This window comes from Carcharodon carcharias, chromosome 2, assembly GCF_017639515.1.
Source record: "Carcharodon carcharias isolate sCarCar2 chromosome 2, sCarCar2.pri, whole genome shotgun sequence".
Taxonomy (NCBI): Eukaryota; Metazoa; Chordata; class Chondrichthyes; order Lamniformes; family Lamnidae; genus Carcharodon; species Carcharodon carcharias.
In genome coordinates, this window is record NC_054468.1 from 206,812,693 (window position 1) to 206,840,240 (window position 27,548).

The 27,548-nt window shown below is 43.0% G+C and overlaps 1 pseudogene; it reads right to left on the minus strand.

Moving 5' to 3' along the window:
- Nucleotides 1–362: 362 nt before the first annotated feature.
- On the minus strand, nucleotides 363–27,298 carry LOC121288705 (annotated as a pseudogene).
- Between the last annotated feature and the right edge of the window lie 250 nt (nucleotides 27,299–27,548).

Below are 27,548 nucleotides of genomic sequence, written 5' to 3' on the forward strand. Positions count from 1 at the left end.
ATACGTGCCAATAATATAGGAAATATACAATGTAGAATATCGAGACTGAGGATGCATGGGGCACTACTGATGAAGGGATGAAAGTGGCAGGTTTTGATACCCAGTCAATACAGTAGATAGAGAGTGGAGGGTCAGTGTGTTTATCATCCTTTCTGAATTACCTGGGAATATAGGTCTAGTTCTTCAATATAATGTATTGCATTGTCACTTAGCTCCAAGCAATCAGCTGTGAAAGTCATTATGGCAAGGATGTGATTAAACAGAGAAATATCAACTCAAACTGCAGTGGTAATCTCTGAATCATTGCCCAATTGTCTCAAAAAGCAAGATCCTAGAGCCCATCAGCAGGGATGCAATGACAGTCAATAACACTGCAGTTTAGTAGGACCACCCGTTATGAATGCTCCCAGTAGTGCCATGGAGTTTTTGGAGTAGAATGTACTCCAGAAAGCAGTCACTTTGAGGATGGCTAAAGACAACCAGAAGAAAGGGATTCAGAGAAGTCAGAGATGCTTCAAGAGACGAATGGGCACCATTATGAGTTGGCCTCCAGCAGGAACTTGCAAGGAAAGGTGTAGGAGCATGCTGTTGGAGCATGTGTCAGTGGCAATTCTGTGTCACCATATTATCTGGCAACAACCCGGGGTTGAGCATATAACTGGCATAGCAGATTAGCTGCCTATGAAAGAGGCATTACAATTGAGCCCAATTCTGTCTCAGGAAGCAATAAGCACGAATAGATTCTTGGTATTGATGTTAGTACATCAGAGTTAGCCACAGGATGAGATATTCTACATATCATGCATTATCCTAGCAGTCACCTTTGACAAGTGAAGCATTTCAGAACCAGGCACATAAACCAAGCATATGAGTAAGATCATGGCTCACAAGGGGTAAAACACATGAGGGCTGAAACACTGAAAAAAATCAATTCACATTTAATATATCTTTCTGTCTGCATTTTTTACTGTGTAGAAAAGAAAGTGTCTTCTGAAATATTTTACCAGATTGGTAAACAGAAATCTGATGAAAGATTCAGTGACACCAGCACCCCGGTTCAATGTATGGTGTGGTGCTAAGCCAAAACTTCCTAGCTTTAAAATCTGTTTACAGTTGAGTTAATGAAAATCTGTCAGGGAAGTAATTAATTAATGTCACATAGCTAGAGAGGGGAAGAAACATCCAATAATTCAGCTTGTGAATGCTGTACTGAGATCCCAACAGGAAGGTGTGCTTGTGTGGACATTAGACAAAGAGAGAATTGGGATCAATTGTGATGTCCCTTGGAATGGAATGACCTGTTAACACTCACCATCCAGAGCCACATATGAAGAACAGCCACTGATGAAAGATACTGGAGGAAGCCGTTGTTTGCAGAACTGTACTATAGGGTGAGGCAACAGGGTAAATTTTTAACTTATCACTCAGATGGCACCGTGCGATTTCCCTCAAAATGAAAATCAGGCAGTTTGTGTAACGGACAGCCAATCTGCATCTCCAGCTGTCCACCCAGATGGAAAGTTGAAAATCTAGCCCAACAGCACAACATCGCAAACTGAGAAAGCAAAGTGGAAAAATACCGAGGGTGCAATGATGACATTGTCGGAGGACAAGGCCAGCATGAATCAAAGGCATGAACCATCTAACCTTGCTTGACCCTAACACTGATGTCAGACATATGTAGTGCTCCATTTCCTGGGACTCACTTTGGTGAGGTTGCTGGTGAACAGTTAACTCCCAAAACTTCCTTCTCATGTAAATCTCAGCATGAGTAGTACCTTCAATAAGCCTTTGAGCTGTTTCCAGTCATACTAAAATCGAAGGAAATTAATTTCTATCACCTTTCCAACCTTTATACATTGTAAAAAGATGAAGTGTAAATCACTGCAGAGAAATGAAACTTTGTTTTCTGACAAAACATATCAATAATGTAATTTTGTTTCTCATATATTTTGTATGCTTTGATGGAAAAGAAAACATATAATCGTCTCTAACTCCCTCCTCCACAGGTCATTTGCTTGCCTTGGATGCATCAACCTTAGAATTAGGAAAATTCTGTTGCAGATTCTTGATTGCCTCAGTCCTTCCTTTGTGAAAAGCTTTAAAAGTGAAAAACAGGACGAGGACAGCACAGGAAAGAAGAGGTTGATTTGCGCCATGTCAGTGTACATTTTATCCTGAATGTAAATACAATAAAGCAGCCTTTCTCTGGCTTTTCCACCTCATTGTCAATTGGAAATCAGGCCATTTAACTCGATTTAGGGGCCAAAACTCTGCTGCTTTTCTAATGCACTCCCGCTGGCCTACTCCATAAATGTTCTACCATGCCCCTGGAGGGTGGGGGTTGGGGGGGGGGGGGGGGGGGGGGGGGGGGCGGGGGTGGGGGGTGGTGGGGGGGAGGGGAGGGGTGGGGGGGGGGGGCGCTGGGGTGGGGTGGGCCTTGTGGGGTGGGAGCTCCCTTGTTTTTGACCAGGGAACCCGCTCCAGTGAGTGAAGGCAAACTTGCCAATCAGTGTGCACAAGTGGCCTGCCACGCCCCCACCCCCAAAGATATGAAAACCTATAGGCAGGACTTACTTATCTTTTTATGAAATGGGCTGGTGAGTACACTGGCAATCTCAATCTGATAGACCCCGGTACACCCTATCACCCACAAGTTGGTATTTCCAGATTCCTCTCTTTAATGGGTACCCAACATGTGCCCCGAGTGGTACAGTCACCAGCCATTAATATTAATCCTTGCTATTAATCTTTGGCAATCTTCTGCCTTCTGGCAGGTTTCCTTTAAATTCCTGCAGCAGCTCTGGTCAGTCAGTTTCTGAGGCTAATTACACTGGCATTTACTCAGCAGCTTGGCCACTTGCTAGGATTTCCATCTTTCCCAGTTAAAATCGGGGGGATCCCAATAACATCATAGTATGACAATGAGTTGAGTTCCACATTCTTATCTGGCCAACTTTTCTATTCCCACTGGCAGGATGAAAGGCCAATCCTGCTTTTCAAATCATATTGTCCTTTCTCCTGCCCTTTTTAACCTCGATAGTGTCTTACATTGTGGGCATTGGCCCTTTTCATAGGTTTCTCAAAATTATATGCAAGCTATTTTTAGCAATAGAATACACTGCATATATTTCTCAGTATTAAATGCCATCTGACTTTCATCTAACATCCAGATGCTGGATCTCTGTAGATCTCTTTGAACCATAGTTTTCGCAGAACATTTTGTTTCCCAAAAGCTGATGATTGCTAGTTTTATTTCCTTCACAGCTTTCATGTTCAATAATTTACTGTTAAAAGGGAACTGTCTTTTTCATTAAAAAGTGTTCGATAAACTTTCCTTCCTGTTTTTGTCGAACGCTGCATCATGTTGAAATCATTGTTAAAGAGTTGGAGTACCATTGTGCCATGAACAAAATTGCATGTGACACGATGTTGAAAATAACCTGCAGCTGCTACCCAGTTCTTCTTGTCAAAGGACAAAGCCACTACCTCTTTAGTTACAACTGAGGGGGAGGTTGTGGCATAGTGGTATTGTCACTTGACTGATATTCCAGAGACCCCCAAGGCAACATTTTGGGGACCTGGGTTCAAATCCCATCCATGGTGAAATTTGAATTCAATAAAAATCTGGAAGTAAAGGTCTAATGATGACCATGAAACCATTGTCAATTGTTGTAAAAACCCACCTGTTTACTAATGTCCTTTAGGGGAGGAAATCTGCTGGCTGCCATGTGACTCCAGACCCACAGCAATGTGGTTGACTCTTAAATGCCCCCTGACAAGGGCAATTAGGGATGGGCAGTAAATGCAGATCTAGCCAGTGATACCCACATCTCAGGAATGAATAAAAGAAAACTATACTTTATCCAGTTTGAGGAGAATCTACTAGCCAATCCCCTGCTCCATTATAGGGACAGGGAAGCAATAGAGGCACTAGAAAGCAAATGCTCAATACTACCTTTCCATATTTACACAATAATAATCAGCTCCCCACAGCAGAATCGTCCACCCATGTTTTTTGTGAGTACAATGCAGTCAGTGCCTGATTCGAAGTTTGTTTACACTGTGGAATGCAGTCAGCTGCGTTCTTATAGCACGTTTTCACTGTTTCTCCCAGCGCAACAGTTTTGTTTGTTTCCTGCTGTGACACGAAATAAGCATTGATTCCAGAATTAAGTTATTCTAAAACCCAAGGTAGCTTTATCACTGCAATCTTGGTGCTTTGAGCTAAAATAACCTTCGGAAAGCACAATTTTAACTGAAAATAAAACACTTGCAAATGTTAATTTAGGATATTGTTCATTTTAGGTAGGATACAGAGGTGAACCAAAAAAATCTCAAGATTCAGTAACTTAAATTTTGAAGCAAGTTTGAGATATTGGATCTTTTTGATCTTGCAGTGTCCACTGTGGCTCAGTTTGTAGCACTCTCAACTCTGACCTGGAAGGTTGTGGATTTAAATCCCACTCCCAGACTGGAGCCCAAATAATCTAGGCTAATAATCCAGTGCTGCATTGTTGAAGCCCCTGCCTTTTGGATGAGGCATTCAGTTGAAGTTCCACCTGCATTCTCAGGTGGATATAAAAATTCCAAATGCAGTGTTCAAAGAAAGACAGTGGCGTTATCCCTGGTATCCTGGTCAATATTTATCCCTCACTCAACATCACAAAAGCAGATCATTTGGTCATTATCACATTGCTGTTTGTGGGAGCTTACCATGCACAAATTGGGTGCAGTATTTCCTACATTACGGCAGTAACTACACTTCAAAAAGCGCTTGATTGGCTGCAAAAGCCTTGGAGACATGTTGTGGTTGTGAAAGGCGCTTTATAAATGCAAGTCTTGCTTTGAAATAGAAGCGACCTTGGTGATGATTTCAAGATTGTGAAGGTCATTTGCATGATTTGGTCCAGGCGACTTCTTCATTATGGTGAAGGGTTTATATGCCAGGGCACAGATTAAAAATAGAGTCATGGTGTAAGTTACTCAGAAAGCATTGAAACAGGCTGTACAATTGGGGTTGTTTGTGAATGGAAAGTACTAGGCCCTAACCCTAATCCTGATGTACAGTCTGTGCTGAATTAGCTGATCTCAGCCAGGGCAGTGGTTGGGGAACTGCCTTCTCCATTGTCCCTGAGTTAGAAATATGAAGTAAATACCCAGTGACCCCTGCTGGAAAGTGTGTTGGAACGTCTTTTGAGAATCAAGTTCAGGCATGGCGCCCTCTACTGTCAAATTGCCTCCTGACACTAACTTCCTCTTGTGGTGGAGACTAGAACGAGGGGACACCGTTTAAAAATAAGAGATCTCCCTCTTAAGATGGAGATGAGAACTTTCCTTTTCTCTCAGAGGGTCATTAGTCTGTGGAATTCTCTTCCCCAGAAAGTAGTGGAGGTTGGGTCATTGAACTTATTTAAGGCTAGGTTAGATAGATTTTTGACAGACAAGGGAATTGGGTGTAGTGTGTGTGGGGCAGTGGTGGGGATGCTGGGGGGCTGCAGGGGCAGACAGGAAAATGGAATTGAGACCACAATCAGATCAGCCATGATATTATTGAATGGTGGAGCAGGCTCGATGGGCCAAATGACCTTCACCTGCTCCTAAATCCTGTGCCCCTATAGCGATACAGAACCTGGATGAGGTACCGAAGGATTGGTAGTTCCTCTGGAAGCATACATCCCCTGTGGACCATAACCTCAGGAGGGGAGGGAGCTACAGTAACATTCATATCACAGAGCAGGAAGGTCAGATAATATCAGAAATAAAATATATGAAGAACAATGCTGCAGCAATAATCCGGTGACAGAAAATATAGAGTTACTTCCTGCTTAATGAGAAAATAATGGATCTATAAACCTTAAAAAGTGCTGCTCCCTAAATGTTGTCCCAAAGTACAAATATTTGTTGTCTGGTTATGCACTTCAGTCGAGTAAATTGTGCTGATGCTGAGATTATATTAAACAATTTGAATCCTGCTCACTAAGTGAGAAGAATCTCATTAACTACACAGCCGATTTGACAGTTTACCTGTCACAACAAGCTGTTTCGGTAGCCTGACAGGTGGCGCTCCGCTTGACTTTAATACAGAGATTTCCATGCCTGAGGGTGGGCAATCTCGCTGTGCCTGCTACATGTACCCACCGCAACAGGAGCAGACATCACACTGACAGATGGGACAAGCAAAACCATCCCCCCCACACCCACCCTCAGCAAGTTAAAGAAGAAAGAAAATAAAACACATGACCGCGTTAAAGTTGGGGGTGTTTGATTTTGTGAACTGATGTCACCGAGGCACAATTGTGGAATTGCTAATGTGCTGGCTGAAGGTGCGGTGTGTATGTTTATTGTGACTTCGATCAGTTCAGCTCTGCACTCCCATTTCTTGGCTCTCAGTCCTGTATTGGAGAGCACACAGACTGCAGTGTATCAGCAGACTTGTCGCATCCTCCACAGTTCACAGGCTCCAAATACCAAGCTCGACAGCACTGTTTCCTGATTTACCTTGTTCTCGCCCCTTTTTTGAACTGTATGTATGACCCTCTGTGCAAGCATACTTAATCCTGTGTGCTCAGTGTTATACACTGAACGCTTCGCCTGCTCCACCCACACACACACACCCCCCCACCGCCCCCCCCCCAACCCCCCACCACCACCCTTCCCAAACAGTATAAATTTAATCACATTTCCACTTCTCTTCAGCTCTGAAGAAGGGTCATATGGACTCGAAACGTTAACTCTGTCTCTCTCTCCACAGATGCTACCAGACCTGTTGAGTTCTTCCAGCATTTTCTGTTTTTGTTTCAGATTTCCAGCATCCGCAGTATTTTGCTTTTATCTCGGAAATAGTTCTTGATAAACGGACGGTGAAATATAATACTTGTGATTGTGTTGAACATGTCATTTTGGAGCAGGGGCTCTTGCAAGGCCCGGAACTGCTGGTTTCTGTTTAAACTGCTGGCATCTGAGTTTTGTTCCGTCAGTAACTCTGCACATCTGGCACCACATGGTGCTTCAAATACTTCAATTGCAGATGCAGCCCAAAAGGAGGTTTAATTAAACTTCTGAAACAATTATCAGTAATTAAAGGGGCAAGTTTCTTCTTGATGGATGGAAATGTCACAGAACAAGTCCAGGCGTATCTTTATAAGAATGATGGTTTATTATTTTCTTTAAAAGTTTCTTTTCTGCGGAATGTTGTAACTCACATCAGTTTATGGTGCCATAGGCTTCAGTAACAGCTTAAATTTACACAGCACATATCACATAAAAGAGCATCGGAAAGCATTTTACAATTTGGTGCTAAAATTCCTTGGGGGCCAGTTCTCTGCTTCTTTCCCCTCTGTTAAGAACAGCCAAACTTTTGTCACTTTTTGTCTCTTTCTTTGGCTTGACCATAAGACCATAAGACGTAGGAGCAGAAGTAGGCCATTTGGCCTATCGAGTCTGCTGTGCCATTCAATGAGATCATGGCTGATCTGATAATCCTCAACTCTACTTTCCTGCCTTTTCCCCACAACTCTCAGTTCCCTTATTGATTAAAAATCTGTCTATCTCCGCCTTGAATATACTTAACTACCCAGCCTCTACAGATCTCTGCAGTAAAGAATTCCACAGATTAACCATCCCCTGACAGAAAAAATTCCTCCTCATCTCTGTTTTAAGTGGGCGCCCCCTTACTCTCATATTATGCCCTCTGATCCTAGACTCTCCCACAAGGGGAAACAACCTCTCAGCATCTACCCTGTCAAACTCCTTAAGAATCTTATATGTTTCAATAACATTGCCTCTTATTTTTCTAAACTCCAATGAGTACAGGCCCAACCTACTCAACCTCTCCTCATAAGAAAATCCCTCCATACCCAGATCAACCTAGTGAACCTTCTCTGGACTGCCTTCAATGCCAGTATATCTTTCCTTAGATACGGGAACCAAAACTGTTCACAGTAGTCTAGGTGTGGTCTAATTAGAGTCTGGTATAGTTTTAGCAAGACTTCCCTATTTTTATATTCCATTCTCTATGAAATAAAGGCCAACATTCCATTTGCCTTCCCTATTACCTGCTGAACTTGTGTGTTAGCTTTTTGTGATTCATGCACGAGGACTCCCAAATCCCTCTGTGCTGCAGGTTTCTGCAGTCTTTCTCCAATTAAATAATAATCAGGTCCTCTATTCTTCCTGCTGAAGTGCATAACCTCACACTTTCCCACATTATATTCCATCTGCCAAGTTTTTGCCCACTCACTTAACCTGTCTATATCCCTATGAATACTCATTGTGTCAAGCTCACCACTTGCCTCTCCACCTATTTTCTGTCATCCACAAAATTGGCAATAGTACATTCACTTCCCTCATCTAAGTCATTAATATATATTGTAAATAATTGTGGCCCCAACACTGATCCCTGTGGCACTTCACTAGTTACAGGTTGCCATAGTGAAAATGCCCCCCTTATCCCAATTCTCTGCCTTCAATTAGTTAGCCAATCCTCAATCTATGCTAATAAACTACTCCCAACATCACGGGTTCTTATCTTATTAAGTAGCCTTGTGTGTGGTACCTTATCAAACCCCTTTTGGAAATCCAAATATATTACATCTACTGGTTCCCTTTTATCTATCCTGCTTGTTACCACCTCAAAGAATTCTAATAAATTTGTCAGGCATGATTTCCCCTTCATGAAGCCGTGCTGACTCTACTTGATTATATTATGCATTTCCCAACATTTTCCCAATGACTGATGTTAAGCTAGCTGGCCTGTTTTCTGTTTTTTGTCTCCTTCCCTTTCTGAATAAGGATGTTACATTGGCAGTTTTCCAATCCTCTGGGACTTTTCCAGAATCTAAGAATTCTTGGAAGGTTACTACCAGTGCATCCACTATCTCTGTAGTTACTTCCTTTAATATCTTAGGATGCAACCCATCAGGTCCAGGGGGCTTATCGGCCTTTAGCCCCATTATTTTCCCTAGCACTTTTTCTCTAGCAATAGCTATTGTATTTATTTTCTGCCCTCCTTTTGCTCCTTGATTAGTATTTTTGGAATGCTATTAGTGTTTTCTACCGTGAAGACTGATGCAAAGGATTTATTCAATCCTCTGCCATTCCCTGGTTCCTCATTATTATTTCCCCAGCCTCATTCTCTAAGGGGCCTATGTTCACTTTGTCCTCTGTCTTCCTTTTTATATATTTGAAGAAACTTTTACTGTCTGTTTTTATATTACTTGCTAGTGTACCCTTAAAGTTTATTTTCTCCCTCTTTATTTATTTCTTGGTCATCTTTTGTTGGGTTTTAAAACTTTCCCAATCCTCTGGTTTACCATTAACCTTTGCCACATTTTATGTTTTTCTTTTCACTTTGATTCTATCCTTAACTTCCTTGGTTAACCATCGTTTACTCCCTTCCTAGAATCCTTCTTCCTCACTGGGGTATATCTTTGTTGTGAGTCATGAACTAGTTTCTTAAATGTCTCCCATTGCTCATCAACTGTTTTTTTTTTTTGCTAAGCTCCTTTCCCAGTCCACTCCAGCCAATTTTGCTCTTTTGGCTTGGCGTCAGTCTTGTTTGATGACATCGCTGTGAAACAATGTCTTTCTATGTTAAAGTTGTTGTTGCATTAGTGTTCATTGTATTCAATGATATGAATTCAAATGTAGCAAACATCACTGGCACAGCGATACTCCGATCACACGGGTTTGTTAGCAATGTAATTTAGATTCTATTGATTATTGATCTGTGTCGAGTTGCTGCACAAAAAATCTGCCTCATAACTGTTTCGATTAATGTGCTAGATAAAATGATTCAAGGATTCACAAAGGATCAGCACCTGGCAGTAGTGAAGGAGCAACATCCTTTTGTCTTTTCGCCCATCCCTGGTTGTGTGAGTTTATAGGCTAAAGGATGCAGCTGCATGTGGAGTCCAGTTGCAAGTCAGTCAGACGTTTATTACTAGTGTTAGTGCAGCAACATCAGGAAAAAGGGCCTTTACATTCCATCCATTTTTGGTATTTCTATACCAGCAAATCCCCTGATTTCCATCCCAAAAGCCAATCACCTGAATTCACAATCGGCAATTCAGCTTTTCCGATAATCTGCCCACTGAATCCTCATGCACCTGGTTTTTAAATATATTTAAGTGGCTGACACTAGTGCTGAAATTTTTCTGCTTTTTATATTCAGAATGCACTCAGGGTAAGTAAAAACAGCATGTATAAGAGGTGGCTTTTGGCAGGATCAGTGGAGAGTGGCCAAAAGTTTGAGCACTACATAGAATTTACAGCAGCGCAATTGGCCTATGCTGGTGGTTATGCTTCACATGAACCTCTTCCTGCTCTACTTCATCTAACCCTATCTGCATATCCTTCTATTTGTTTCTTCCTCATGTACTTGTCTAGCTTCGCCTTAAATGCATCTATGCTATTCACCTCAACTATGTGGTAGCAAATTCTACATACTAGCTAGCCTCTGGGCAAAGAAGCTTTTTTTCCCCTGTTTTCCTAATTGGATTTATTAGTGACCAACTTATTTTTATGCCCACTAGTTTTGGAGTCCCCCACAAATAGAAATATCTTCTCCATGGCTACCCTATTGCAATTGGGAATAAGACTGCCAGAATATATTGCAGCCCTGCCTCCCCGCGCAGTGGCTGCTTCACAAGATTGTGTATGGCTGATGTTCTGAGGAGGAAAACGGGATGCACTGCTGTCATGGGAAGTGGCATCCTCAGACAGATCCATTCCAGTCATTTCATTCCACTGGGCTCTGGATCCATATCCATACAATTTAGTGGCATGGCTTGTCTAATGGCAGCTAACAAATTCTGATAGCCTTGAGGCCTGCAACCTGGACCCGAGGGTCTTAAAGCTGCCGTGCAGATTGTTGTGCAATCGCTCACCTACTGCAGCCAGAGCTGTAATCTGTGCTTCGAAGGAGGAGGAGGCAATAACTGGTCCCCAAGTCACTTCTTAGATGGAGGTCTACTGCACAAGGCATTTTAGTGCAGTACTAAGGGAGTGAGGCATTGTTAGAGGTGCCATTTTTAAGATGCGTTCTTAAACTGAGACCCCATCAGGCTACTCGAGTGGTTGCTAAAAAAAAACCCTGTAAATATCATCCTGTGAACTGCACTCTGGAATGTAGGCATTCATATCAAATATTGAAAGTAATTTCAGACATTGTGAGGGGAGATATATTTTAAGTCATGGGTATTTAGTACACTGAATTAATGGTAGGTAACTGTTCTGTTACCTTGCTTGACCTGGTAAGATCATTAAACTTCTTTCTATATTGTTTCTAGGTACATGATGGCATTCACATTGGTCATCACCTCCTGCATTCTTGTTGGGCAACTTACCTGGAGGTTTTGCTTTGCTCCTCTTGCCCTAAAGAATCCTTTCCACCCCTCCCCCACCCACCCCGCCACCTTCCTGCACATCACTTTCCAAGTCAGCATTTATTTGCACCTGCTAGAGAAAGAAGGCATTTTGTTCCCTGAAGGATTGGTTACAATCATCTTTACAAAATTAAGGGGGCTACCTTGCCAACCTTGAATACCCTTCTACCTTTAAATCTGACAGCAGCACACGATTTCTTTTTCACCCAACAACAAGATGTGCATTTTCCTTGGCAGGAGTCCCAGAAAATTATGAAAGTAACATTGAGCTATTCAATGTACACATTCAATGTAGGACCATCCCACTTCTGGTTGAGCTTACACCAGTGGTCTGATAAAGGCATGTCCTATTCATAACCTTTAAAAACATGAGCTGTACTCAGTGTGGAATCTTCTGGAACTGACCTTTCTTTGAAAATTGGTAAATAAAAAGCTGCAAAATATGACCTGCTTTGGCCTGTGGATTCAAAAATTGTCACACTATCTCAAAAGGACAAAAGAGCATGTTCCAGACTGAGAAGTGCCAATACCCATATCCTGAGACCACCCAAACTGCACTCCTGACCCAATTGGGCCGTTTGAAACTAGATGGTGATTGTCTCAAACTCCTAGGATGTATGTCTGCAAACAAGAGCCCAGGTTGCGGCTAATCAACTGAAGCTCAATGCCTTATTTGGAAAAGGGGACTGTGAGGTTTTCCTTTTTTAATCTTTTAAGCGCTGCCTGCAAGAGACACAACAGCAGCAGCAGAAAGTGCAGCAACATCTATGTCTTAAAAACTGGAGATGGTAACAGTGTACAGTCTCTAAGCATGCTCCTTTTCAACTCCACCGATACAGCAAACTGACCTCCTGGTAGCAAGGCTACAGATAACTAACTTCATTACCTGAAGAGTCCATCTCTTTGAGAGAATCCTACAAAGACTCTAGCATACCACTTCACCTAACTATGCCTCAGGAGTGAAAAACCACTTCTTCAACAGGCCTTACACTGTGTGTTTTCTGAAATGACCCAATCACATGAACTATTCTTTTGTTTATAACTTGTAAAAGTGCACTATTCTCCTTAACTGTACTTTCCTCAAGTGTGTGTTGTGTGGTTGGGTGAGTGACGAAGCATTAGATTTTCAGGCTGAATATGTGAATAAATAACCCTCTTTATTTAAATCCATGACAAGCTTGCTGCTGATTATTCAAATTGTCCACACACTCAGGGTTAAGAAACACGCACCTCTTCCTTTAAAAAAAACACTGATTATGGATGGTAAGGGAAGGGTACAAGGGTTTCAGTTCTTTCCCATTCCTGTCCGTAACACACCCAATCGTAAAATTTAGAATCTTGTGTCCATTGTTTCATGATAGGGATAAGATGCCAATGTTTGATGTATAAATCAGTGATAGTGAAGATTTAGCACAGATTGGAGCCATCAGATCCAATTCAGAAGTCCAGTCTGCTGACTATCCCTCACAAATTACCTAAGGCTGCAAATGACTTGCTTTCCAGTACAGGATTTATGCACTATGTTAAGTAAGTACATTCCTCCAGACTTATAACATTATAGGGATGGATAACTGCTAGCCTACATTGAAGTCTGATACTGAACAACAACCCCGGTGGTATTTCCCAATGTTCCTTGCTTGGACATTTCCTATCAGGTCTGAAGTCAAGGCATTCACTGAAATTGTTAACTGGTTCCATCCAGTTTCAATCTTTCTTTAAACCTTCGCCTTCATTACCATGAGAGATAATAGTTGTCAGTTTGAGAAAACTTTTTGAATAACATCTTCTTCCAATGCAATCTGTCACCCTCAATGAGATCAAAGCACAATTTATTGATTCTCTTTCCCTCATTTCAATAGGAATATGCACTGCATATTTCAAAGGCTATGAAGTCATTCGATCTGTTGTTTAATAATTCATTGTTAGACAATGAAAAAGTGAGAAATTGGCAGAATATAGTGCAGAAATGTATCCACCAATGTGAACTGTGCATTATCCTTTTTGCGAACAACATTAAATTTACTTCGGCTCATCTGACGCCTGAACAAGAAACTTTTTCTCTTTCTCTCAAGTGCTAAGGAAGGCAAGCTCCAACAACTCATCGACACCAACACCCATCTAGGACCCTCCACCCCGTCCTGTCCCTCTGTCCCCACCCCATCTTCCAATCCCAACCCCAGCCGTGTATTCACTATACCCCCTGACCTTCCCCTCTCCGATGCTGAACGTTCAGTGCTCAGCAAAGGACTTAGTTTCATACCCTTACGCCCTCACCTCAATGAATTTCGGGCTCGGCATGATGCTGAACTCTTCTTCTGCCGAGTTCGTCTCCGTGCTCACTTCTTTGGGCAGGAGTCCTCTCCCAGTTCAACGGATCCTTTTACCCATCTCCAATATTCTCCCTCCACCTGGACCCCTCCCTCTGGATTCTTACCTCCTCTTGATCTTTTCATTGAGAACTGTCGGCGTGACATTAGTCGTCTCAATTTCTCTGCTCCTCTCACCCATTCTAACATGTCTCTCTCTGAACTTACTGCACTCCATTCTCTCAGGTCCAACCCTGACATTGTCATCAAACCCACTGACAAGGGTGGTGCTGTTGTTGTCTGGCGCACTGACCTCTACCTCCCGGAGGCTGAGCGTCAACTCGCAGACACTTCCTCCTACCTCTCCCTGGACCATGACCCCACCACTGAACATCAAGCCATTGTTTCCAGGACTGTCACTGACCTCATCTCCTCTGGGGATCTCCCTCCCACAGCTTCCAACCTGATAGTCGCCCAACCTCGGACGGCCCGCTTCTATCTCCTACCCAAAATCCACAAACAGAACTGCCCCGGTAGACCGATCGTCTCAGCTTGCTCCTGCCCCACAGAACTCATTTCTCGTTATCTTGACTCCCTTCTCTCTCCCCTTGTCCAGTCCCTTCCAACCTACATCCTTGATTCCTCTGTCACATCAACAATTTCCAGTTCCCTGGCCCCAACCGCTTCCTCTTCACCATGGACGTCCAATCCCTCTACACCTCCATCCCCCACCAGGATGGTCTGAGGGCCCTTAGCTTCTTCCTCGAACAGAGGCCCGAACAATCCCCATCCGCCACTACTCTCCTCCGTCTGGCTGAACTTGTTCTCACGCTGAACAATTTCTCCTTCAACTCCTCTCACTTCCTCCAAATAAAAGGTGTGGCTATGGGTACCCGCATGGGCCCCAGCTATGCCTGTCTCTTTATGGGGTATGTGGAACATTCCTTGTTCCAGTCCTACTCCGGCCCCCTTCCACAACTCTTTCTCCGGTACATCGATGATTACTTCGGTGCCGCTTCATGCTCTCGTTGGGAATTGGAAAAATTTATTAATTTTGCTTCCAATCTCCACCCCTCCATCATTTTCACATGGTCCATCTCTGACACTTCCCTTCCCTTCCTTGACCTCTCTGTCTTAATTTCTGGTGATAGACTGTCCACCAATATCCATTACAAACCCACCAACTCCCACAGCTATCTCGACTACAGCTCCTCACACCCCGCTTCCTGTAAGGACTCCATCCCATTCTCTCAGTTTCTTCGCCTCCGTTGCATCTGTTCCAATGATGCTACCTTCAAAAACAGTTCCTCTGACATGTCCTCCTTCTTCCTTAACCGAGGTTTTCCACCCACGGTCGTTGACAGGGCCCTCAACCGTGTCCGGCCCATCTCCCGCGCATCCGCCCTCACGCCTTCTCCTCCCTCCCAGAAACATGATAGGGTCCCCCTTGTCCTCACTTATCACCCCACCAGCCTCCGCATTCAAAGGATCATCCTCCTCCATTTCCGCCAACTCCAGCATGATGCCACCACCAAACACGTCTTCCCTTCACCCCCCCTATCGGCATTCCGTAGGGATCGCTCCCTCCGGGACACCGTGGTCCACTCCTCCATCACCCCCTACTCCTCAACCCCCTCCTATGGCACCATCCCATGCCCACGCAGAAGATGCAACACCTGCCCCTTCACTTCCTCTCTCCTCACTGTCCAAGGACCCAAACACTTCTTTCAAGTGAAGCAGCATTTCACTTGCATTTCTCCCAACTTAGTCTACTGCATTCGTTGCTCCCAATGTGGTCTCCTCTACATTGGAGAGACCAAACGTAAACTGGGCAACCGCTTTGCAGAACACCTGCGGTCTGTCCGCAAGAATGACCCAAACCTCCCTGTCGCTTGCCATTTTAACACTCCACCCTGCTCTCTTGCCCACATGTTTGTCCTTGGCTTGCTGCATTGTTCCAGTGAAGCCCAACGCAAACTGGAGGAACAACACCTCATCTTCCGACTAAGGGCACTTTACAGCCATCCGGACTGAATATTGAATTCAACAACTTCAGGTCGTGAGCCTCCTCCCCCATCCCCACCCCCTTTCTGTTTCCCCCTTCCTTTTCTTTTTTTCCAATAAATTATATAGATTTTCCTTTTCCCACCTATTTCCATTATATTAAAAAAAAATTTTTTTTTTTTACATCTTTTATGCTCTCCCCACCCCCACTAGAGCTATACCTTGAGTGCCCTACCATCCATTCTTAATTAGCACATTCGTTTAGATAATATCACCAACTTTAACTTTAACACCTATGTGTTCTTTTGTACTATTGTTGTTGACATCTTTTGATGATCTGCTTCTATCACTGCTTGTTTGTCCCTACAACCACACCCCCACTCCACCTCTCTCTCTCTCTCTCTCTCTCTCTCTCCGCCCCACACACACACCTTAAACCAGCTTATATTTCAGCTCTTTCTTGGACTCGAACTCAAGTTCTGTTGAAAGGTCATGAGGACTCGAAACGTCAACTCTTTTCTTCTCCGCCGATGCTGCCAGACCTGCTGAGTTTTTCCAGGTAATTTTGTTTTTGTATTAAATTTACTTTGTTTTTAAAAGGTAAATTCTTTAATAAATGAGGGTTTCCTTCATCAAAAAAAATGTTCTCAGTCAAATAACAAAATAGCAATCTGAGAGTTTGAAAGACTGTTTAGTTAGTGATTGCTTGGCTGAATATCCAATGTAAGCTTCCTTGTCTACTTGTGAATCTCGGGGTTAATCAGAATCACATTTTGTTGGTTTCAGAACTATGTCTTCCTTAAAAAGGACCCTACTTGACACCTTTTTTCAGATTTTGGCACATGTGTTTGTGGAGACTATGCACTCAAGAGGCAATTCTTTGAAACATCAAATTGACCTTGATAAACAATAGCAGTGTAGCTTGGAAGAACACTCAATAAAATTATACAAGACAACTGGGGGGAAAAAATTGTTGTATTATTTTGAACTATACGTTCAGGACCAGACAGCAGCCTCCTCATGGACTGATGCGGACACTGGAATCCTTGATGCGATATTTTCAGGGAGGCGGGGAAGGAGCAGGCAAATGTGATAGCCGGGGAGTGGGACTAACCCAGCAAGGCCATGGCCGATTGCATCACAAATGAGGCTGAAGGAGTGCTTGTTGAGCCAGGTGTGAGCCTGGCCCACAAGGAGCGGTGTAAAAAAAGCACTAGCCTGCAGGAGCCAGCAGCTCTAACATTTGTTTTCCTGCTGAGCCCTGGGAAACCCAGTTCACTGTTGTTAAAATTCAATCATGCTACCAACTGTACTGTGGAAAGCTAATTTAAAATATTTCAATGAAGTGGCTTGCCTCCCTAAGACATAACACAAGCATGCCATCAATCTGGCATCGTAAAAATGGCAGTAGGTGCAGTGGGTTAGGGTATATTCACCATTTAAAATTTTTTTTAGCTCCGACCCTCTCCCACCCATCATGGGGGTGTTACTATTGGCACCTTTGTTTCAGGATTCCCATTGTATCCTCAATTTGTACGTTTGTAGAGGCAAATATTTTGCAAATATTGAACATATTTGTTCATCCATGGTTCTAGGATTCAGCAAGGATGTCATGGGTCCAGGAGGATTCCCTGGTCATCCAAGCTACACCCATTGAGGACAGCACTGCCTTTAAATAATGGTGAAACTGTGGGCTGGTATCAAATAAATGCGGTGTGCTAGCTTCCTGGGTACCTGGGCAAATGCCTGCATGAGGGAGTTCCGATGGTTACATAAGACCTGCACTTTGATGGAATGAAAACTCTTTCTGCTGATCCTAAATGCCGTTGTATCAGTGCAAGCAGCCTGTATCACTACATGGACACCACTGTCTGAAAGTTCACTGTTCTACTGATTTAAATGGAAGGAAAATCAGGCAGGTTCCTTTACAGGGATGACCCCCACCCAAATTTCTGATATTTGTCATGCCCGGTGCAACTGTGTCCAGTACCAGGAGATTTTTGTTTCAATTTTGAGAGTCTGCAGGTTTGGAAAAGCCTGTTTTAATTCTTGCCGATTGGTGAATAAATCCTTTTATCTGCAACTTGAGATGGATGATAATCAGTGGGAACTGTTATAAAACCATGTTTTATGTCAAAAAGGGCTGCATTTTCTGTGTGGGCTGAATCCGCAGAATAAGTTTTAAAAATACTGACAACAGTGTCACCTAAACAGCAGTGCTTAAAATGGCTGAACATTTATACAACTTCATCTTGCAAATTGCAAGCTATCATGAAGGAGTTGTGCTGTCTGGAAGTAGCAAACCAGGACAATCAGCTTAAAGGAGTGTGAATGGCCCATCTCCTGAACCACTCACTCTGTCATGCAGACATAATCTGTTTATTTAGGTGGGTGTGGACCAATCCATTAAACTCAATCACTTTGGACCATGGACCCCAGCTGAGAAAGGGGGGGCTCCATTGACCATTTAATCTAATCACTTTAAACAATGGACCTGGATTGAGGGTTCCCTGGCTTGCTATGACCATATTTTATAACTGGCTAGTTTGTGAATAGAGGTCATGCGATAGCAAGCTAACCCTTTGTGTTAAAAAGAAAACTGTTTTTCCAGGTTCAGAGACAGACAGACCATGGCCAGAATTTTTCGCTCGGCGTGCCAGTGTGCACCCAACACACTCGAGCTTAAGATGACGTGCAATAACGTCGGGCGAGTGTCATTGCGCACTCGCATGATATTTCGGGCAGCGGGTGTGCACAGGAGTCAGTAGTACGCCCGCCGACAATTAAGTAGCCTATTAAGGCCCTTAATCAACTAATTGATTGGAATTTTTCGCTGCCCATCCAACCGTTTGATGGGCGAAAAGGCCAAGCAGCCTTTGCGTTTTTGGCAAAATCTCATCCACGGGCGGATAAAAAATAAAAACTTTTTGCACTCATATTTAACTTGTCCCTGCTCATGTGACAGTCACATAAATATGAACTTTAAACAATAGATTTTCATTATTTTAAAAATCTTTATTTTTATTGATAAAAATCTTCAGCTCCCTGAAGCAGCTCTATGCCTCAGGGAGCTTCTACTGTGCGCATACGTGAACTTTAGCACTCTCACTCCCCCAGCCCCCACCCCACCCACATTTCACGCTGGCTGGCCATTAATGGCCAGCATGAAATCACAGTCGGGGCCCAATCACAGGCAGCGTTCGGTTTCCCACCTGCTCCTGGGCCCGCCTGCTGGGCCTGCCCGACAAGGGCAAAATTCTGCCCTATGAGTGGGTAACAGCAAGAAGATCAATCGTTATTCTCTCTCTCCCTCTCCAGCCATTCTGCAAGCGCGTGCCCTGCCTGCATCTGACCAGTCAAACATCGCAGGCAGCATCTTCAATGTAAACCAAACATCTGCTGACTTCAGGCAAAGACAGAGAACTTTCGTCAAGACATTAAATGATCTCAGCTTAGAATCCAGAAAAATCAGTGAACACAGCCTAAAACCATCCAACGCATCAACCTACAGGATCTGTATATGACTGACTTCCTCTGCACACTAGAACAATTTAACCTATTCTCCCTCTCTATAACGTGTGTGTGTGTAAGATGCACATGTGAGTTTGAGCGTTTTTAATATTTTTACCTAGGACAATAAACACTTTTTTCTTTTAAAGCTTACAAGAAATCCTGACTATGTGTGTCTTTAACATTCACAGCACTTTAACAGTTAAATATTCATTAAATTGGCGAGCAAATTCTTTTGAAAACACCTGTTGTGGTCAACCAAGAGGCAAAAGGAGAGGGAAGCAATTCTGCCACTTCTCACCTGGCCATAACAGGAACATTGAATTAAACTTTTTATGTGGCCCCCAAAGCCCAATTATATTCACCTTTACAGTCCATTAAGGCAAAGGCTCGGACTGCTCTGCAGTAGCAGATAGTTTATTCTGAGGTTAGAGCAACTTTGTTGGGATAAAGTAATGAGTGCTTATTCTACATCAAGCTCTGTGACACTAGGTCCAAGTGTTTAATGCTGACTCTGGGTACCAGGAGTAGAAATTGTTCTGTTCTTCAGTGCTAACATCCCTCATCTTGATGAGTACAAATTTGCCAAGAACAAAAAGCAAATGTCACTTTGTTATTCAGTTGCCAGTTGTGTATGAAAATCAATTTGAATCAAATGGTACCTTTAATTGATGCTCGAAAACAGTATAATCAAAATATAGATGTACTTTTTCCATAATGAATACACAAATATACTCTTATATAAATTATGAATGGACATCTTTGAGAATTCATTACAAAATATTCTAGCTTTAGTTTCGGATTCAGATCACTTTTTTGCCATACGAGAACTTTGCTCTCAAATAAAATCGCACATCTGCGCAATTCATCATGCTATCAGGGTTCTGAACCTTTTAGCCAAGCAAAAACATTACATAATGGGCTTTATAATTCAGTGCTTCTCAAAGTTGAGACTTCAAAAGAATATATTCAATTTTGATTTAGTTTATTTGTGATTTATTATGATTAAGATTATTTATGATTTAAATGCATCCATCTATCTTCCAATAAAGTGTTTCTCTCCTGTGGAAAACAAAGTCTTCCACATTAATAACTATGTTCCAGGCAACACGCGAATCACATAATTTAAAGAATTATTGAATCATAGACAGCAATTACATAATTAGACCAAACGCCTGTTAGACTTAAGCATGTGTAATTGGTTAATAATCTGACCAAGAAGACAAAGAAATACAATGAGCCTTTGAAGTGAAATATTTAAAACATTTGAATCTAATGTACTGATTTCAGTGCTTTCATCATTAAAACTTCAGTCATCTGCCCAGCTGCACAGTACGATAAGCATGGGATTTAGCAGCCCCACAGAACATTAATACAAAATGTCTTAAACATTGTACTCTTTATCTTTGATCATTGCTCTGCTTCCAGTGATAACTAAAATGCTGATGCAACAACATCTGAAAAAGTGCAAAATAATTTATGGATCCACCTTGACAAAGACTGCAAAATACCTGTTTACAGGATGAAGACAATTGTTCGGGTGTTGCTTAGCGATGCTTTATTCCATGGGGGTCAATACAAATCCTAGCCATCTCATTGAGTTTGGTAGGGAAGGTGCATGTGCTCACTTTGTCTTCCATACCTCTCATCAACTAGGCTGTTTTTTGAGCACTAATGCAAGCATGTGGTTGATTAACTTCATCAAATAATTAATATACTAATTAATCAGATTTTTTTTAAAGACTGTAAAGTTAAGTATACTCAGAATTGCATGAAATAAGGAAGGGGCTCTATCAAATCTGCAGGGCCCATGGTTTTCAGTATGTGCATTTCATTTTTGTTGGTCCCGCCATTTTTCTTTTCCCCACTTGCTGTTTTACATACTTCATCAATAACAGCCTATCATCATAATTTAGTGGCTCCATGGTGTATAATTCCCTACTGGGACATAAGAAGAACATAAGAACATAAGAAATAGGAACAGGAGTAGCCGTTTGGCCCCTCGAGTCTGCTCCGCCATTTAATAAGATCATGGCTGATCTTCTTGTGTTTCGATTTCCACATTCCCATCTAACCTCAATAACTTTTGAGTCCTTTGCCTAACAAGAATCTATCTACCTCTGCCTTAAAAATATTCAATGACCTCACTTCCACCACCTTCCGAGGCAGAGAATTCCAAAGTCGCACAACCTTCTGAGGGAAAAATGTTCTCCTCATCTCTGTCATAAAAGGGCGACCCCTAATTTTAAAACAGTGCCCCCTAGTTCTGGACTCACCCACAAGAGAAAACATCTTTTCAACATCCACCTTGTCAAGGCCTTTCAGGATTTTGTATACTTTAATCAAATCACCCCTCACTCTTCTAAATTTCAGTGGAAACAAGCCCAGTCTGTCCAATCTTTCCTCATAAGACAACCCAATCATTCAAGGTATCAATCTAATAAACCTTCTTTGAACCGCCTCCAATGCATTTACATCCTTCCTTAAATAAGGGGACCAAAACTGCATACAGTATTCGAGATGCGGTCTCACCAATGCCCTGTATAACTGAAGCAGAACATCCTTACTTTTATGTTCAATCCCTCTCATAATAAAGGATAGCATTCTATTAGCCTTCTTAATTACTTGCTGTACCTGCAAACTAACAATTGTGTCTTATGTACTAGAACACCTAGATCCCTCTGCACCTCAGAATTAGGCAGCCATTCTCCATTTAAGTAGTACTCTGCTTTTTTGTTCTTCCTGTCAAAGTGAACAACTTCGCATTTTCCCACATTAAACTGCATTTGCCAGATCTTTGCCCACTCACTCAACCTATCTATAGCCATCTGCAACTTCCTCATTTCCTCTTCCCAACATCCTTTCCTACCTATGTTTGTGTCATATGAAAACTTAGCTACCATGTCTTCACTCCCCCCATCCAAGTCATTGATGTAAATTGTAAAGCTGAGGCCCCAGTACAGACCCCTGTGGAATACGACTCGTCAATCAAAAAAAGATCCATTTATGCATACTCCATGTTTTCTGCTAGCCAGCCAATATTCTATCCATGTTAATAAGTTACCCACTACACCATGTGCTTTAATTTTCCGTAATAATCTTTGATGTGGCACCTTATCAAATGCCTTCTGGAAATCGAAGTACAGTATGTCTACAGGCTCCCCTTTATCCACTGCGCATGTTACTCCTTCAAAAAACTCCAATAAATTTGTTAAACATGATTTTCCTTTCACAAAACCATGCTGACTCTTCCCAATTGCCTTGAGCTCTTCTAAGTGCCCAGCTATAACCTCCTTAATGATTGATTCTAATAACAACCCCACAATGGGACCAAAGTGGGATCCTGATGGATGTCTGGAAGTGGAACGGAACCCAATTCTTCTGGGAACCTGTTCTGAGTTTTCCATCCTGGTGTTAAATGCAGAAGAACGAGAGAGAATGTTGAAGCTGCACGGTACTGCTACACCATTTTGCTAGCAGTTTAAGGCAGGTGACACTCATGCCCCATTGCAGGTGCAATGCATCCAATCAACAATGTAGACAACCCCATCCTTATTTTTTACTTTCTCATTCCGTACTGGGGTATGCAAAGCTAGAACTCCGCCGCCTCCCCCACCCCCCTCCGCCGCCTCCCCCACCCCACCACGCCCCCCCCACCCCCCCCACCCCCCACCCCCCCCCCACCCCACCCCTCCAACCAGGTGCAGGCTGTAGCTTATTCAGCAACAAGTGAGCCTGCACTACCTCCAACATGTGTGATGCCAACTCACTCATGTCTTCCAAATCCATGATTTTCAAAGCTCCCAAGCTCTTTTTGTTCTGGAATGATCGGAGGTGGCCAGATCCTTTCCAAAGCTGCCGGAGGGAACCACAATATTCTCACTTCCATCTTCATCGGTATCCACCCACTGCCTCACATCCATTGGGGGTGCTTTCATAGCATCCAACTTGTATAGGATATTTGTTGGCCATTCTCCGCATCTTTGATCATGCCAATCACAATTACATGAGACAACTCTGAAAATCTCCTCTGCTTCAGTAACAGACATTGGTTGTGACACTGTGGAAGGGACTATTTGCTGGGCCCATGATCTAGTTTTCCTGTCATTCTGGCTGCCTCCAGCTGGTGAGCCAAATCCTCCAGGTGATTGCAAGTGACCCCCACATCCTGCACCAGTATCGCCAAAACCGCCATAGCCACCATCAAATGAACCCGGGTCATTCCACACCTTCCCTTCGGTGACTGATTAACGGATGAAAAGCTGCCTCACACAGGGCAGAGTCCACCAAGCAGTCAGCCACTTACAGACCTCCATACTCAAAATCCCTGCCCTCCATTGCAGGGATGATATTTCCTCTGGCTGGGGGGTCTAGAACAAGGGGTCACAATCTCAGGCTACGGGGTAGATCGTTTAAGACTGAGATGAGGAGAAACATCTTCACTCAGAGGATGGTGACCCTATGGAATTCTCTACCACAGAAGGCTGTGGAGGCCAAGTCACTGAATATACTTAGGAAGGAAATAGATAGATTTCTGGACTCCAAAGCCATCAAGGGGTATGGGGAGAGCACAGGACAATGGCGTTGAGATAGAGGTTCGGCCATGATCATATTGAATGACAGAGCAGGCTCCAAGGGCCAAGTGACTTACTCCTGCTCCTATCCTCTATGTTTCTATGTGTTTGTAACAAGTCTTTGGCCTGGGGACAGTGGACAGTGGTGGACAGTGTTTCCACACTGACTGAGAGGAAACAAACTTTTATGTTGGTTCCTATAAATGGGACAGTCGTTTTGCTTGTGATTCCATTGTTTGAAAGTGAATAAAAGATGAATAAAGTTCACAAATCATCACACTTTGTGTGTTACTAAAAGAATCTGACTCACTCCATGCAAGAATAAACCTTGTGGACTGCAAGCATAATGACGTACGACTTTTTTTCATTTTTACTTTTTCTTTTCCCTTTTTAGTATTGTCCTTTTCCTTATTCTTTCATCTTACAAATCTTTTTTATTTAGAAATTTCGTTGTCTTTTCTCATTTATTTACTGCGACTTTTTACCTTGGTTCTTTTAGCTTGGTGTTATCCTGCACTTTGGGCTTTGGTCCCTCAGTTAGAATTCTCAATTTAAAATAAACTATACACAAACATTTTCCATTCTTTCATAATATAATTTAAAAACAAGCAAGAGTGAAAGCCAAGTACTTTCCAATCATTATGCTAAGTAATGTAATAAAGCATATTACATGCTTGATTAAATATGAGATCAGATCTGAGAAATGCAGTGTTGATCTTGTATGTACTTGCAAGAAACAATCAGAAATAGAGATGTCAAACAATAAAGAATTATACAGTGGACTATAAATAATAGGCATTACTGGATTCTGTTACAATTCTTTAAAAACTTGCCTGCTTTAGTGCAGCTCCAACAACACCAAAGAAGCTCAATAACATCCAGGATAAAGCAGCCAACTTGATCCACTTCATCCAGCACTTTAAACTTCCACTCCAACTATCACTGGCATGCAGTGGCAGCAGTGTGTACCATCTACATGATGCACTGCAGCAATTCGTCAAGGTTTCTTCAACAGCATCTTCCAAACCCAAGACCTCTACCACCTAGAAAGACAAGGACAGCGACAACAGACAGAAAAACCATCACCTGCAAGTTGCCCTCTAAGCCAAACACTATCCTGATGTGTAACTATATCGGCTGCATCTTCACTGGGTCAAAATCCTGGAACTCCTTCCCAAACACACTATGGCTGTACCCTTAAGATATGGACTGCAGTGGTACATGAAGGTGATTTACCACCGCCTTCTTAAGGGCAATTAGGGGTGGGTAATAAATGCTGGTCTTGCCAGCGATGCTCACATCCAAAGAACAATTAAAAAACGGCTGACTACAATGGCTATACAAATTATTATCTTCTTCTTAATAAGTGCAATTCTAACTAGAAACCAAGCACATAAAAAAATAAATTGGGTATTGTGAGAGGTGGCCGAGTTGGTATTATTGATAGGGTTGATCCGCAGACACTTCTTAGGTGGAAACTTTGGGCAGAATTTTCCCCCTAAAGGGGGGGAAGTTCAGAAGTGGGCGCATGCAGGCGTGCCTCCAATCAGTGCCCCCAGCGTGACATCCGCTAGGAAGCGCTTTGTGTTCCCTGTGCAGGCGGGAGGATACCCTCAGCCGAGAGTGTGCTCTTGCACTCATGCGCACAAAAGAGCGCACTCACCTCCCTGAGGCTAAGTGCTGCCTCAGGGAGATCGGCGCCAAATTCAAAATTGTTAAAAAAAGAAAAATAAAACTTCCCTGACATGTCCCCTCATGTGACACTGTCACGTGAGTTGGGACATGTCCAACACTTTTAATTACACTTTATTTATTAAATTTTTAAAAACCTACATGAAACATCATCCCGCCCATGGATGAGGTTTCATGCTTTTTCTGAAGCCCACCAGGGCTCCCAGCCTGCCTGCCAACCTTAACGTTGGACGGGCAAGTCCTTTAACTAGTGCAATTACTTTTTGAATGGCCTCAATTGGCCGTTTACAGGTCAGTGGGCGCAGAGCTGATTCAGCTGTGCCCCCGCCGACCTGAATATTGAAATGACGCGGGGTGATGTCGGGAGTTCCACCTGACATCATCCCACGCCCTTTTACATGTCGCCGTGCGGGTCCTGCCCCCGCATGCCAACCAGGAAATCCTGCCCTTTATGTTTATTTACAAGGTACTCAGCAATAACTACATATGTGCTTTCTACTCAAACTCTATCTCTGCGCTACTAACTACTGACTACTGAGGTAACCTGCGCTACTCTCCTATTGGGTACTAAAGATCATGTGATCTTCCTTAACAAGCATTATTCTTAAAGGTATATTACACACTAAATAAAACCATAATTGTCACACTGGGTGAATTTGGGGTTAGTTACAAACATTATTGAGGAAGAAACAGGCTGAATGACCAGAGCACAACAAACCTGGGCCAGGTTTTTACAGCCCCTCCCCCCCAGTGGGATATTATGGTCCCACCAAACTGAATGGAGATTTAAGTGGCTCACCGCATCTGCCAGGGGGGAGACACACCGCAGAGGGCCCGTAAAGTCCTGGCCATGGTGTCAATCTTGGCTCAGTTGTAATATTCTCATCTCTGATATAGCAGGTCATGGGTTCAAGCCCAAGTGAAAGGCATGCTGATGTAATCCAGCCTGATTCTTAAGTCACAGTACTGAGGGAGTGCTGTACTACCAGAGGTGCTATCTTTTCGATGCAATGTTAAACGGAGGTCTCATCAGCTCTTTTGGGTGAACGTAAAAAATGCCATAATTCAGTTCAAAGAAGAGTGGGTGAGTTCTCCTGATGTCCTGGCTAATAGTTACCTTTCAACCAACATCATTAAACCAGATAATCAGGTTGTCTTTCCCATGAGGCGCCAACCTTGAGAAGCTGCATCACAGGCCTGCATGCATGTTAACCAGCAGAAGCAGCAAGCCATTGGCAGAGCCAACCAACTCACAAGAAAGGAATCAGATCAAAGCCCTGCAGTCTTGCTACATTCAGACGTGAATGATGGTGGACGATTGAGGAGGCTTTACAAACATTCCCATCCTTAAATATAGCAGAGCACAGCACCTGAGTAAAAATACAAGGCTGAAGCATTTGCAACCATCTTCGGCCAGAAGTGCTGAATGGATGGTCCGTTTCGGCCGATCCTGAGGTTTACAGCATCATAGATGCTAGGTTTCAGCCAATTCCATTCACTCCAGGGAGATCAGGGAACAATTGAGCACATTGGATGCAGCAAGGGCCCTGGGCTCGGCAACAGTGGTGAAGATTTGTGCTCCAGAATTAGCTGCACCCCTAATTGAGCTACTCCAGTGTAGCCACAATACTGGCATCTACCCAACAAAATGTAAAATTTCCCAGTTATATCCTGTCGACACAAAGCACAACAAAAGCAATTACAGCCCCTTCAGTCTACTCTCAATCATCAGCAAAGAGATGGAAGGATTCTCCAACAGTGCTCCTAAATGGCACTTACCAATTACCTGATCACCAATGCCCGATTTGGATTCCACCAGGACCATCTGGCCACAGACCATTTTACAGCCTTGATCCAAACGTGGACAAAAGAACTGAATTTCAGGAGTGAGTTAAGAGTTATTGCTCTTGATAGTGGCAGATTTACAGTCAGTGGGGCCCTGTGCCCAGCTTCATTTTTGACACAACACAAAACTATGTGGCATTGGTTATTTCACTGGCTTTTTCACAGTCACATAACTACTTCTGCACACTATCATATAACCTCAGTTTCACAAGCACAGTATTCGAGTCTTC